A 12,487-nucleotide genomic window follows, 5' to 3' on the forward strand; every position below is an offset into this window, starting at 1 on the left:
TGGTGTGCTGTGTTACAGAGATGTCATGAAAGTGGGAAGTGCGCCAAAGCCATTTTTGTTGCTGGGCGGAGAAAGGTTGCACTTCCTCTCACTGGGTAGCCCCTGTGAGGAGAAGCTGAAGGAATTTCTCTCTCTCTCAAAAAAAAAAAAAAAAAAAAAAAAAAAAAGAGCATTGAAGCAGGGAAGATTGGGAAACAGCCACAATGCATCATTTTTTGCTAAAAGTCTGTAGAACGTGAACTATTTTGTGATCATGCAGTATCCATTATGCTGTGCATTCCTCCAGGAATTGCAGTATCCAGGCCATGGGTTGTGAAATTCTGTAACAAAGAAATAAAAAAAGGGATATGGAAGACAATGCGGTAACACACCATCAGAACAGAACAGTCAGTGCCAGACTGAGAGTTGCTGGCTTTTATTTGTTTGTTTGAAAAAATGTCCAGGCCAGCTCTCTCATTAAATACAGTGCTTTCCTAAGCAACCATTTGCTCTTCCTGTACAGTAAATCCAGCCAAAGATGGGCTAAGCAGTTTCAGAGCAACAGGATGAGTCCTCTGGCCTTTATGAAACACACAGTAAACAGGGTGCACAATGCAAGACTCAGGCTGTGAAGGTAAAACAGGAATATAATAAATGGAAAGAGGATTCCTCCCCCAACCCATCGCAGTGCTGCTGTGTTCTCTGGCTCTCTAACAGCACCTCTGCACTTGAGTCATGGCCTGACCCAGGCAATCATTAGTACCGTCTACTTCAGGCACTTGAGGCACATAAATGAGAGCCCAAGTTCATGAGATCCTCTTAAAAATCATGATTTGACTTTCTAATTTTTTTCTTCTTTTACAAGCCTTCTGGTTTTGCTTGTGAGGATCAGTCTTATCACATGTTTCTGCTTCCTCCTTGTCCACGAGGGCTAGTAGCAGATCTTTAAAAACTGGAAGCTGAGATTCTCAGATGAGTAAACACTGTAAACTGCACGCTGTAAACACTGAGGCTTTAAAGAATGCATGAAAGACATGAGACTTGTGAAAATTAATAAATAAATAAAAGGCAGACTTGGCAATGCTGACAGAAAGGACTGAATACCAACTGCATTACTGCAACATTTTTGTGGCCAAACTTGCAGCCTCAATGTTTTAATGACGGGAGACTTTACTGCATTTAACAGAAGCCTGGATTTGATTCTTTCAGAATAAAAGGGCCTTTGAACACTTTGTAAATGCAGCTTCCTGGCTTCATTGATCACTGACACAAACACCAGAACTAAATCTCCTACTTCTTGAGCTAAAGCACCAATCCTGCTAATTTGGGCAGCAGTGAGCTTGGATAGGAAGCAGCTGCTGGAAAAAGCCATGTAGTATGAGCTGAACCAGTTAGCTGCCATGTGTGTCGTATAGCCAAGCAAGAATACAGCCAAGGTAAATCTTCATATAACCATGTTTTATTTGGAGGCTGCTAACAGTCAGTCTGAATTCACAAAAGAATGCAAATAGCCACATCAGGAAACTCAGCAAAAGATTATTCAAACTGGTGGGGTTTAAGAAGGAAAATGAAAATTTTCTCTGTTGTCACTGCCTTCTTTTCCACTTCTGAATAAGAATAAAATTAAGGACCACTCTTGCACATTCCATAGCTTCAAGTTGCGATGGAAAGACTATACTGGCAGAAATACCCATACATCTCAGCACATACTTGACAATAGAGACATTGGAAGGATTGTTCTTAAATTACAACAAAGCAAAAAAGCTTTTTAAAAAGGTACATTCACAGCAAGTAAACTCTAAACTAAATGCAGCTATGGACAACAGAGCATTGGCTACTCCTTGGGCCATGCTCTGGGAAGTCTGAAGTTTCTCCTAACTTTCTGATGTTAATCCTATAGCATAGTAATACAAGGGGTGTGAAGGAAGCAATACTGCAACAGAAATAATCCAGACTCTGTGAGGAAACACCTTCACAACACAATCTTGTCTTTGTGCTTTCAGCCCCTTCCCAGTTGCTGAAGAGATTCTCAAGCAGTCGGAGCAGCTCTGTCCCTGCTGCTGGCTCCCCTGCGGCCACCTCACATGGTCGTCCTCTGCCCTGTTTGCTCAGCTTGCCCTTCCTGTCAAGGACGAGTGCACAGCAGCTCCTGATAAAAAAAGATCACTTCAGCATACCTCAGAGGCAAATCTCCTAAAATTCAAACAATGGCTTCTGTCTCACAGTTAACAAAAAGCAGTATTTCCTTTTCCTTCAAATTAGTGGCTTGATAAAGCTTAAGTTCTCATTCACTATCCATGTATTACACTGACTGGCATTTTTGAAACACCAAGAGGGCTTTGGCTGTGATCCCACATCACTGTTTGATAGGTGCAAACTTTACTGAAGAGGCTGTGAAACTTCCAGCAGCTCATCTCACCTACATCCCGGTTACCCCAAAGCAAGGGCTGGCAACCTAACGTATGCAGTAAACTCTGACTTGGATCTCCAAAGTGACTGGGTTTAAAACAAACAAAAACCAACCAACCAACCACCACCAACAAAAAAAACACCACTGCTTTTTCAGAGCAGATTCCTCATAGCTGGCTTTGATCTCAGTGTGTGCTCTGTGCCTGCACAATTAATTCAAGGGAACTTCTGGCCGATGTGTGGGTGAGGCAATCTCTGACATTTCTGTCATTGCAGAGTAAATTTTTCAGTCCCTCTTCTGTGACCATAACCCAATTATGTAAATACAGTTAGATTTTAGAGTACAAAACCACTCTCACTTGTACATTTACTCGAATTTTAAATATCTGTCCTTTCATAGTTACAACACTGACAAGGATTCCAGAGGGAAGGATAATCTTCTTGAAGGAGAAAGGAAGCTTAGTGATTGAGGATGACACACATTAACACTGCTCCACAACAAACTCCTAGCCTGAACCTCCCGTACCTGGCATTTCAGGACAGTGCTTCACCCCACAACAGCCACAAGCACTTGTCAGTCGGAGGCTGTTGCCTCTGTTGTTCAGCCTGTAGGGCAGAAAATAACTTCTGTTCCCAGTCCACCTTACATGCAGTCAGAATAGCTTGGGCCACCTCCATCAGCTGCCCAGCATCATGCTGAAGAATGTAGAGCCACAGCCCATCAGCTCAGCTGCGGCACTCTGAGTGCCCTCAAACAGGTGGGAGCTGTAAATGGGAGCAGTAAAGTTCCAAACCTTCCTTGCTGCTTGCAAAGTGAACAAGTTTCCACACCGTGTCCTACAGGACACGGACAGGGCTGCTTCCCTGCCCTGCAGGCATGTTTTGAAAACAAGTGGATTGAAGTCAACAGGCCCTAGAGATAACTGTAAAAGGGACTGTGCAAGTGAAAGAAAGGCGCCCTTAACACAGTGTTTAGCTTCTGACTTGAATACTCCATAATTACATCTTGCTGTTTGCCTGCGCTGCACAGACCAGAGCTCACTGAGACCGCGGATAAACTATATTTAAACTCACTCTTGCAGGTACCACAGGCAGTGTTGTCATGGCACCAAACCACCGCAGGCTGCAGAGCCCATTTGTGAAACAGAAGCTGTGCAGGTGACTGCACTGCGCTGTAGCTCACCAGGGCTGCTGCTAGTTCCAGGTTCACTTCTACAGGTTTAGTTAGGCAGCAAAACCAGCTGGGAAGTTTGTTGCCTCCAGTCACTCTTTTTCACTCCTGTATCTCTGCTCCCTCTCACCACCCCCAAAGTTGTGCCAATACAACTAACTGGGAAGCTCACTGGAAAATGAATGCTTCAATTGATCCATGGCAGGGGGAAGCAATACCCAACAGTTCTCCTCTGGAGTTGCACAGGGACCACGGGAGGCCGGGGCAGGCAGAAGTGGTCAAGGCTAGAAGGGCAGGACAGGAATCCAAACACCCTTTAACATGCACAAGTGATGCGAGTCCAAATGGTGTTGCAGAAAGAGTAAGCGTGGTTCTTGTAGCCAACTGCCAGTATTCTTCATTAAAACATTTTGGTTGTGTTCTCTCTGAGGGCAAGATCTGGAAGACGGCTGCCTCCTGGAAGCAGTGCCGATGCACAGCACCCTACTGGTACATTTTGTCTTTTGCTTGGCAGCTGAACACTTCTTTTGATGCTGTGTTGCCTTTCACTCATATCAGATTGTGAGGGGTTGTTTCATCAGAAACAAGAGTGAAATGGAATAAGGAATAAATTAGAAACAGGACAAAGCTGTTACTGAATTTCTTAGAACTTGAAGGAACAAGAGGCAAAAACCTCCTGCAGCAGGAATTTGATTACCAGCTTCCCCAAATGATACCATTACTGTAATTGCTAAACACTTTCTAAAGCAGTATATAGCTACAGTCATTGCAGCACTGGAATTGTCCATGAAGAAGGATGAAGAACGTGCAGTGTAGGACAGAAATGAGGATGTTACGGTCAGTGAAAATCTTCATTATCAGGAGAGGCTGAAGAAGCTGAGACCATCTCCAATGAGGAAGAAAAGTGCTATAGGGACCTTCCTACATATTTTAAGATCAGTGGAGTGGAATTGTGTTTATGCATATTTCTTAGCCTGAAAGAATTTTAAACAACTGGGAGAGAGTAAGATGAAATGGGGAGTTCAAATGGAAATCCACAAGGATATCCATCTTTCCCAGTGTCCCATCAAGACACTGATGCAATGTCATCTGGAGCTGGTCTGTTATATCTAAGGCTTTTGAAACATAATGAACGTAGCTTTTTCAAATTAGTACTGACAAACAAAATAGCTGACTTATCTCTATTCAAAAATTACTCCATGGAAAGAAAATGCAGGCAATTTAGTAGGAGACTTGGCACTTACAGAAAATGTTTGTTATGACAAATTTGTTATTCAGACATCTCTCCATTTTCTGAGTTGAAGTCACAAGTAAAAGGGAAATGGTTCAACCCAATCTAGAGGCCACTCCACCTTGGAAACTATCATGTCATAGAGGTGGGCAACATCTGATCTGCATATTTCAAGAGATGCAGCAGAAGACCAGACATCAGTTCATTCTGTCTTTGATTTATTTAAAGCCAGGCAGACAGCATCCTAACCACATGGAAGGATGTAGAAGTGTTCAGGAATCATGATGATTTTGATTTCTAACCCTATCCTAAAATGCATTTCCATACGCCCTCCCCAGCCTGTTGCCATCTTTAGATTAAATATGGATATCTTCTTCCCATGGCTCACCTGCACAAACAAACCTTTGTCTTCACACCTTCCCTGTAGTTGCTTGGGATTCTTAAAGGGCAGGTTCCTCTGCCTTTTATCATTCCTCAGAAGTTCTCAAGCAATTTATTCCCATCAATCTGTCAAGGCAAGCATACTCAGATGAAAAATTTCAAGCTATACCTCCTTCCTTTTCCTCCTGCCTATCCTTCCTGGACAGTCTGTACATATAAACTAGCATTAACTAGCTGAAGCCTTCAAAATGCAAGTTCAAGTCTCTAATAAAACTTATCCCCTTCATTCTGAAGCTGAGTGAGTTGCAGAGCCTCTGGAAAGATAAGGAGACTGATGGAGTTTTTCAAACTATGCATCCCTTTGATCCCTTCCCCAGTATGAAAAAAAATATTTAAAGTTCTCTATCCTGGATTTCATTACTTATGAAAAGACATGGAAGTGCAATTATTCCTTACTCATCAACAACTACCCACCAACTCTATCTCCTAGCTAGACTATTCTGGCTACTTTAAAACATGGTTTTGCAATTTCCATTTCCAGATTGCCCTGGCAGGTATGACTGTGACTTTGCAAACAGCTACAGCTGTGTGTGCTAATTGCTTTCCTCTAAATTATTTATGAGACTCTTTTGACTGATGGGAATTCTCAGAACAGCATGCGATAACCATTGGCAGTGGACTCCTGAACTAGTGGGAACTCCATCACCTGCCGAGGTGCAGAAAAGCCAGCTGTTAGCAGACACTGCGTCCCTGACAGCATGTGCACTGAACTGCAGGGTCAAGCTCTACCTGTTTTCATCTCCTTTTCCAATAACTGCTCAATGGGAAATTTATGTGTAAGCATTACATCTGCAACAAACACACACCCTTTACTTTTGGGATTAGAGCAGAGAATACTGGAGACTGCCTAATTTAGATAAGGCAGAATATAGAGTGTCAATGTCAATGACCTGCGGAAGACAATCCTTTTCACTAAAGAGGGCTTTTCAAGCTCTGGTCCCAGATGCGGTAGGGGTCTGTAAAATGCAAATAGGAAAGCTAGAAATCAATAGACTTAAATTCACCACATATGGGTTAGCAGCTTTACCAGAATTTTTTTTACACAATACATCAACTGAAATAGAATAGCAAACACTACTACAGAAAAGAGTACAAAATGTATATCACGAGCCACCACTTACCACTGCTTTTTCCTGGAGGGCTTATCACTGCTGTCTAGCAAAAAACTACTCAAAAAGCTATGGCTAAAGGTAACCATAAGCCCTGTCAGTTAAAAAAAAAAACACTCATTTTCCAGAGACCAGCAAATTATAATCAGTATTTTTCTCTTCCTCTACACATAAGAATAACTGACAGGGTAGATGCAGTCCGCAGCCAGGTTGGCTAGAAGAAGAACTTAATGACTTGAGTTGCAGGAGCATGACAAGGAGCAGCCAGAAGAACGAGGCAAACCAGCCTGTGTTAGAATTACTGCTCACTATTGCTGTTTCTATTACCTTCCCAGGAGGATATAAAGGTTGCTGGGTGAGCAACCAATGTGGCATCTTCATGAGCTTCGCAGCTGTGTTTAAGAACTAAATTTAAGCAGGATCCCCAGCCAAACTGTAGGTGAAATTGTGTGACGGGTCTTTGCCTAAGCAGTATTTTACTCTTCGGTTCCCACAAATTTTTATACCTGTTCTCATTTATTCTACGTATTCTGGAAGATTCACACTGTTTTCTGTACAGAAGTCTACCAACCCCAGGCACAAGGATAGAGACAGGAAAGAGAGGGCAACAAAGGAGGGGCTGGGTTCTCCTTGGAGATAAGCTGGTATTTCAGTGTCAGGTCAGATATTCCTCAGGCACTCTGCTCAGTGCAGCACAGATAGAACCTGAATTACCGCGGGAGATGTGCAGAGGATGGCACATCATAATCCAGCTGCACGTAAAGTCAGGAGGAGGGAGACAAGGCAGGATGTGTGGTTGTGCTAAGAACACCAGGAGTTTCATTTCTTGACTCCCTTTCTCCCATGCTGTGGAGCTTCAGCTGTGTCCCACCCAATGGTTGGCACCTGGGATTTAAATGAGTGTCCCAGCTTCCAAGCCTGTTCCCCACAGGAGATGGGCCACATGGACTCCTCGTGCTTACAATGAAACAGCAGACTGGAGATAAGGAAATGAGTCCTCTGCAGAAGAAGAGGAAGGGGCGAGGAAGCTGATGTTCCCAGCCACTTATCACAGATGAAAAAGGAGACAGGACAGAAGGTATTTGTCTGGATCTGACACAGACTAACGGCATGGCACAGGTAAGGCTAGGAAGTCATTCATGCCTCATTTCTCCCACCTGTAAATTATTCCTCCCCCTTCATCCCCATGGGTGCATCATTATGATTGCTCAATTAATTAGCAGTTTAAAAGAGCTCCAAGACATTCAATGGAAAAGAAGGAATTTTTTGTATTTCTGCTTCTCCAAAGTTGCATGCATAAACACTGATATTTGTAAGTCCTTTGCTGAGGATAGAAAATTACTTCCAGTCTACAGATCAGAACGTTAAACCAAGGAAATCTTAAAGCACAGATTTTGAGAAACAGTCTCAAGTTCCCAGACACATTTTCTGAGTACGCAGATACATACGAACACAGGCGCACTTCCAGAGGGCCAAGCACACCCAATCCTGAATGTGAACAGCCAGAAGTATGGGCATTCACCCACTGAAGTTCATGTGCTCGGGATTCCAAATCAAGTATTTCAAACCTTATCCCACTCTGGAAAACTGAAATGGGAACTTACCCAAGAAAACGTGAATGGCAAGCAGCACACTGCGGTGTTCTGTCCACCACATGACAGTGTACTTGTGTTTGGCTAGAGCTTCAGAAAAGTGTCTTGCCATTGAGGTGCCAGAACAGGTGATCAGACTTTCAGAAGCATTTATCACTGAATGGTTTGGGTTGGAAGGGACCTTAAAGATCAACTCGCTCCAACCCCCCGCCATGGGCAGGGACACCTCCCACCAGCCCAGCTTGCTCAAAGCCCCATCCAGCCTGGCCTTAAACATTTCAGGGATGGGGCATCCACAGCTTCTTTGGGGAACCTGTTCCAGTGCCTTACCACCCTCTGAGTGAACAGTTTCTTCCTTATGTTCAATCTAAACCTACCCTCCTTTAGTTTAAAGCCATTCTCCCTTGTCCTCTCACCAAACACCCCCTGACAAAGAGTCCCTCCCCAGCTTTCCAATATGTTTGTGCCTTTCTCGTGCTGGGGGCCCCAGAGCTGAACGCAGCACTCCAGGTAGGGCCTCACGAGAGCAGAGAAGGAGAATCGCTTCCCTCGATCTGCTAGCTACACTTCTTCTGAGGCAGCCCAGAACACGGTTGGCTTTCTGGGCTGCAAGCGCACGTTGCCAGCTCATGTTGAGCTTTTCATCCATCAGTACCCCCAAGCCCCTCTCTGCAGGGCTGCTACCACATGCCTCTCCAAGCACAGCAAGCTGCAAAGGAATGTACCACGGGAGGGAGAGTTTCCCTGACCAAAACAATTAAAACGCTCACATAAAAATAGAATGCTGAAAGGAAATCTGCCCATTCTGCACCATTATTATTTTTAATACAAAACCCAAGTTCCTGTCAAAAACAAGAGAATAGACAATTTCCAGCCAGCTTTAATGGCATGATCTTTTGAAATACTCAGCCATCTGTCACAGCAGGAGTGCTTGGTGTTCAGCCCTTCTGAAAAACTTGGCCCTTCTTTGGGAACACGGTGCTTTTCAAACTCTGCTGTTAGGCCCCTCCTAGGAACCATTTCTTCCCCGAAAAGTACTGCTTTTTTGTGTCACTGTCCTCAGTGCAGTGAAACCTGCTGGTAAAACAGGTACAGATTGGCTTGAAGTGCAAAACTGGCAAATTGCTTCGAGTGAGCCCTAAATCCAAGGATGAGTGGGCAGGTTAAGTCCAGAATTAACTAAAATTACATTTAATGTTGCTTATAAAAAGCATTGCAAAAGCCTCTTAGCAAATTTCCAGATGGTAATTGCTCACTGAAAACTCCTTTTCCCTTAGAAGCATTTATTTCCTCCTCTCCTCTGATTCTTCCAGCCCTTTCTCTTCCCTCTCTCACGACTGTTGATGCCCTTGTCCCAGGTTAAGAGGTAACAAAGCAATGAAACGAACCACTCCTTACTCACGAAAGATTGTTAATAGCGGGACCCCAGTCTGGGATGGAAAATCAGCTTCCAAGTAAGCCTCTCTGGGGGTTAATAAAATCTGCTATACAGACAGAAAAATTCTGCAGCAGGTGAATCATCTCATACACAGGGATCAGGCAAACAGCGACAGCATGATGCACAGCACTACATTAAAACAGAAATACGGTCCCACTGTAAACACCTACATCTGGAACCTGCGGTGATTCCTCTTCACAGAGCAAACATTCTACAGCAATGTTCTGAACAGAGCCCAGCAAAATAGAGCACTAACCTGGACATTTGCCCTTTCTCCTGCTACTGGTGCGTTCGAAGAACATGCTACAGGTCTTCATTTTAACAAATATAGATTAAGCTCCTTGTGGCTCCCTGGGATAGAGACAAAAACTGCGTTACTTTCAGTGGACCAAGACCTCTGACAAATCAATGAGATATATAAGAATGCTTTTTATTTCTTATGTGGGCCAAGAGGCTTTGAAGCTACACTAATGCCTCCAGATAAAGGGCCACGCTATCCCTCCTGCTGCAACAGAAACCTCAGTGAAATTCAGGCTACATGAAAGTTAACAGCAAAATTCCCACCAGTTTTACTGTGAACAAGACTTCAGGCCATAAGTCTATTCTGTGGAGGATTTTCTACCAAATGTTTGAAAATGATTTTCTCCAACGGAAAAAAAAAAAAAGTCAATTGTTTCATTGTATTTTCTTTAAAAAGCTGTAACCGAACATTTCATTTTTGATTGGGGTCAACCCTAGTTTAAAATTTCCAGTTCCCACACACATCCTCCTGAAGCAGTGGAACTGCAGTGGCTGACACGTTCTGATGCTAAACTCAACTGACACATAATAGCTTGATAATGCCAAGCAATATGTTTTGAGCTCCCCATACCCACAAAAGAAAGAAATTCAGCATATTGAGGTTCTTCTCCACCCTCCTCCCAAGCTTGGACAGAAATACATATGGAAATACTGGAATTTTTCAAAAATTTTTTAACTGTACTACAATTTGCATCGACAATGGCTACCACCTGGCTTGGCCCTACCAAAGTTAAGTTACTCTGCAATAATAAAACATAATTCAGAACAGAATTTGGCCTGCAGAACTCCACATCCCAAGGAGCCCAACAAAACCTTCCCCTTGGCTCCGCTCATTCCTTTTGAGGAGGGACCCAGCGGAAGGAAGGCAGCCAGTGTGACTGCCAGTTTTGCAGAGTCCATAAAACTCTTGGGAGCCATGACCCCAGCTCTCTGGCTCTTGGATTTCTAACAGAGGACTCTATTGAAAATGATCCTCTCTAGGGCTCTGAGATGTTCACCCCTAACCTTACTGAGTCACGAAAGAATATTCAGCCCATAATACAACGAGCACAGCAAACTTTCCTTTGCTATATCGCAGCAATCTCAAATGTTCCTGACACGTTGGAAGCTACTGGCCGATACCTTGTTCAGCAAAGTTTAAGCCCCAGGAACTGAACAGAACTTCTGCGCTTGCTTAAGTTTAAGCACAAGTTGAAATGCATTTCTGAATAGGAATGGCCTTAGGAATTATGCAAATGCTTAGACAAATCCAGGGCCAAATACGAATTACTTCAGAAGACAGAGAAGCAAGTAGTGCAATTTAATCATTTTTATCTCCCTACTAAGAATGCACAAGTTCTTACAGCTAATATTACAGCAACTTCGACTGTTGCCAGAAGCCAAATGACCTATTCTTTAACAGTCAAGCTCTCCTCATTTTCAAACTGAAGATTAGTCCATTTATGCTGAACCGTGGCAGAGAATGACAATTCCATAATACACGGATTGAGTGCTATTCCACTCACATGTTACATTACCCTGTCCTTACTTCCACTGCACTTTCCCTTGCAATTGACTATCACGGTAATAAGGTGGTGCTGCTTCTAATCTCAAATTGTGTACTTCCTGGGATGCTGGCAATTCATTAGATACTCCCATAAATTGGCCCACCAGATCTGACCTTGAATCTGAATGCCAAAAAAAACACAACATGGTGATATAACTTACTCATATTAACAGCCTGCATTAAAGTCACAACGTGAACTGGAAACTTCCATAAAACAATGAGTAAAGCGAACCTTCAGCAGTATTGCTGGAAAGGGCAGCCAGCACCTCCCCACAGACTATCAGCACTGTCCGCAAGTGCTCCGAATAAACATGAAGGCTGATTGTGAAAATGCCCCACACATGACTAGTCCTTACTTCTGCAAATACTCTCACAGGCTTCAGCACTTTCAGGGTCAGATCCCACAGCTGTACCGCTAACAGACAGCGCAGTAAGTGCCAAACAGACAGAATCCAGTTTGCCCTCCTTGCAAAAATATCAGTGAATCTGTAAAATAACCTCTCAGGATGTCATTGTTGAAAATGAATGCTTTAGAGTAGGATATCATGATCCCTCAAAAACTAAAGGAAGTCCTTAATTCACTGTGATCCAAGCAGAAATACATAGGAGAAAGCGGAAAGGAAATAATAAATTCTGCTACCAAAGAGGCCTGGTGGTAATTACAGTAGAATTGCCACAATTTTAAGATATACAAAAGAGCTAGCTGAGAAAACATGCCCATAGACTGCACAACTCCAGGGACTGCTTGCTAACAAAATACAGAGTATTTTACTTCTAGGTCACTGGTTTCAGTCTGGCATCAAAAGAGAAATGACTGAAAGTTAACGCCAGCTGACAGCGGTGTGAAAACAGTAGGGTGAATCTCAGCCCACTTCCTAGTAGATTGGAGGACACAACCCAACTATTTGTGATTAGCGAAAGTACTAAAGCTAAAGATTCAGGCTGTGATTCAATGGCACTGTAAATCCAGCTGTAGGGCTCTTAGGACAAGAAGCTGATGTGATACATACAATTCTGCTGATTCCAGCTTCCCTAAAAGCTTTTGACGAGTTAACTCTGTACAAACAGGCGCTCCTGTGGATCAGATACTGTTAGGCCTTTCACAGCCAGAAATAAAATTCAGGTTGCAAGTGCCAACCAATTCAGGAGAAACATAGGTGTGTGCCTACAGCTCATCTGCATCCAAACTGCCTGGTAGCAAGGGTCGCCAGATCACGGCCTCCAAGCTTCATCCTTCAGCGACAGCAGGTGCAGGCTATGCTCAAACAGGC

Source organism: Cygnus olor, chromosome 9 (genome assembly GCF_009769625.2).
Source record: "Cygnus olor isolate bCygOlo1 chromosome 9, bCygOlo1.pri.v2, whole genome shotgun sequence".
NCBI classification, from domain to species: Eukaryota; Metazoa; Chordata; class Aves; order Anseriformes; family Anatidae; genus Cygnus; species Cygnus olor.